Here is a 3,705-nt window from a genome sequence, read left to right as displayed (position 1 = left end):
AACAAAAAAAAATTGAAGAGGCTCAATGTGTCCTCGCGAATAAAAGTCAAAGTAGAAAAAATAAATAAGAACGTAGTTACTTTGGCTGTCTTTAGTGTCTTGACATAGAGGTTCTGGCGTAGGTTTAAAAAAATGTTGATATTTTTTTATGTGACATGACGGCACAAATGAACCACCCCAACGCTTCGTCTCATTGGACCTCGCTGCCTGCTTTGTCAACTCGTCTGCTAGTGTGCTGATTTGGCTTGTCTCGTTGTATGTTCTGATGTCAGACTTTAGAAAAGTCAATAGACCTTTGGCGTCAAATGTTTATAACAACATTAAGCCCACAAAGTTCCGCAATTGAAAATCTAAAGCACAACTTTGGAAATGTCAATGCACCTTTCACATCAAGAGCTTATGAGATTTACACCCATAAAGTTTCGCAATTGATATCCATGCGCTCCATAGATTTCGTGGCCTCAGTGAGATGTCGCGGCGAGCCCGCTGACCATCAAAGCGCCCTTGAAACTTTGTGCTCGGATGGGACTCCTTGGAGTTATGTGACTCCCGGTGTATGGGCGTTACCACGAAATCCAGCCCGAGTTTGCAATCTTCGCGGTTAAATGTCCTTTCGAGCGTCAAAAAGACATTCTAGACAAAATCCAGAGTGATTTCCGGCGCCGGGGGTCGCTTTGGTCGGCGGTGCATGGACAGCGCGAAAACATTTCGGGGGGGGGGCTGAAGCCCCATAAGCCCCCCCCCCTGGCTACGCCCCTGGCCGTATGCTATTATTGACCACCCCACACTTTTTCTTCAGTCTAAACGGCGGAATGAGCAGCAGGCACCTTACAAAGCATTTATTTAGAGGCACAGATACAAACCAGCTTTGTAAAACATGTGCAGGTATTGATTCCAGCAGCTTTTTATAGAGTCGCGCTTTGTCGTGTTTGTAATGTACGTTGTTTCTGCATTATAATAATTATTATTGTTTATTATACCCTACACTTCATACCTATTACTTCAAATAAATTGAATCCATAAAAACTTTTCCTTCCGTATTTTTGTACATATGGTATTATATATATATATATATATATATATATATATATATATATATATATATATATATATATATATATATATATATATATATATACATATATATATCTAGCGCGGGAATGATGAATGTAACGCACTCTAGTAGCTTCACAATTGCGTATAAACAATTTTATTGGGAACACATGTACTTATTGCAATCTAGATTATGCTTAAATGAATCATTTCGCTGTCGACGCACTAATTACCGCAGTGCGCTAATTTACAACAACTCAAATAAGTATATAAACAGAATATAAAACATTCGTGCAGCTATTTAGAAGGAAACAGCTGCCTTATTGAGCAGAGTTTCAGCTTTTTGCTTCCTTGCCTTAGCATTGGCATCCAATATTTTGTCATTCATCTTGCAGCAGTAGTTCTTCAATAAGATATTCGTGCTACACCGCAAAAGGTGCCTTAACACAAATTGACATTTGTGCCCATCCTCGCAAGCGTCGAACTCTGAGGAATCATCGCTGACGAGCAGTTCAAGCGTGAAGTCAGTGACTAAACGACGTTGGTTTGGCAGATTAGCAAATTCCTCTTCCTGAACGTACACTTTTTGCTTGTTATAAATTGCATCAGGTCTTCTAGGTTTAGAATATTATCCGCATCCTTCTCCCTGCGGAATGCTTCAGCAGACGCTTCACACGCTTTCTTTAAAGAAGCAGCTTCAAGACGCATGCGCTTGGAATCGGAATCCCCCCTCGAGGTGCTTGGCTTCGAAAGATAAGGTGCACATTGAGGAAACTTTGATGGGTGTGCGCCTGGGCGAAGACCAAGGCGTGAGAGTGGTGCAGTGACGGTGTGTCTTGTAAGGTCGTCGAGGTGAGAGAAGTCCCACACGATGTCGGCCTCAGTGAAGTGAAGTTCAGAAACCTAGAAGGAAGTTAAAAGTTATTCTGAATTTTATTCTAACATTCCTGATTTAAAGGAACTTTCTGTAATTGAGCAATTAACCTTCCCGTATTTTTCAAAAGTAACTATTTAAAGAAGTGATGAACATCTTACCCTGGAGTGCGGTGATACAATGAAATCTGCACGTGGTATCACCCTAATCCACGCACTCGGGGCTTCATCATCTTGCGGAAACTTGAAGACGTGATTTTTCTCCCCCGATTTGTAATTGCTCCGACAATAGGTCACGCAGCACTTATTAGGCATATCTTGGCATGGCACTCCACATTCCGGGGCAATGAAGACTCGCGGTACACACAATCGCAAGCACAGCACAAGTGTTGAGACTGCATGCACTGGTCACGTCTAGAAAAAAAATGTGCGTTTGGAAGCATGCGGCAGCATGGCAGAGCATGCCGGGACTTGTTTAACCATGAAGCTATTCGAGGAGCGGCATGGCTCCTGGAACTAATCGAATTGTCGCCGCCGTCGTCACCTTGGTCTTCTCCGAATAGCCGGGGTTAACTATTGTATATCTTCCGCGCTTCATTTTCAACACAGGTACGACGCTAGTAGCTTCGCAGCGCGCTGCACAGAACTTCTATGTTGGCCTCTTATGCGTGACGTAGCTCAAGGGGAGAGGGTCAGCCATAAGGCCTTAAGTTCTCTAGGGGGTGTTGGCCACGTCCCTCGCTCGCGTGCGTGCTCCGTCTCTCCCGCTAGGCTCCACACCCTCGCCGCGTCGCTATGCTGCGTGATGCTATTTTTATACTGCGCTTTCACTCTCTCTCAGCTCCCTCTCCCCCAGCTCGGCGAAGCTGGGGACGCTAAGAGAAACCCAGCGATGTTCTCTCTGTGTGTGTGTGGGGGGGGGGGTATGCTGTGAGAGTCCACCCAGTGGACTATCCACTTTGGCCACTGCTGATTGGATGCAGCTGTACGAGCGAGGAGGAGACGAGCGGTCCTAGCCAATCAGCTGCGGCCGAAATGGACAGTCCACTAGGTGGACTCTTACAGAATACCACCCTTGCTCCACTGTAAAAGACTCACGACTGCGTGTATCGTAGAATGTAAAGTGAGGTGGCCAACGTTACCGTCGTGGCCCAACGAATGCATTGTCAGGGCGGACGAGGGCGCTTTATTAAGTGTGGGTGGGCGCATGACCTCGACCTTATACAATTCCATAGCAAGAGTTCGTCTGCGTGTGAGCATGACATGAAATGATCGCACACACGTTTCGCACCTTGAGGTAGTCAGCAAATGGTTATGTACCCCAGGCTTGAGCGTCTAATCATACAGGTTTCCATCGGAGGGGTCCTAGTAGAATCATCCCGATGACCTGCTTAGACACAACACAGGCATTCGGCCTTATTACTGTTTGAGTACGCTACGTACCATGCACGCAAGAGTGACGGACTGTAACTGAAAATTTTTGTGCTGTGCTATGTGCTCTCTCTCTCTCCCCTCCCCATCTTTCATCCCCCCATCCCGTTCCCATGTGCAGTGTAGAAACCAGTTGAGCTAAACTGGTTAACCTCCCTGCCTTTCCTTCACTTTTTCCTTCCTTCCTTACTCCGCTTTGCAACGAAAACATTCGAGAAGCAGATGGAGTTATTGTGAAGGCAGTGTGGCAGGCTGAAATCGCTGCCACAACAGGTAGGATGTTATCTAGCTGCGATTGACAGCAGCATTTTCCTTTCTTCGTTTATTATCATGGTGGTTCTGCTCGGT

This window comes from Dermacentor albipictus, chromosome 7 (genome assembly GCF_038994185.2).
Source record: "Dermacentor albipictus isolate Rhodes 1998 colony chromosome 7, USDA_Dalb.pri_finalv2, whole genome shotgun sequence".
NCBI classification, from domain to species: Eukaryota; Metazoa; Arthropoda; class Arachnida; order Ixodida; family Ixodidae; genus Dermacentor; species Dermacentor albipictus.
This window is presented reverse-complemented; position numbering follows the sequence as displayed.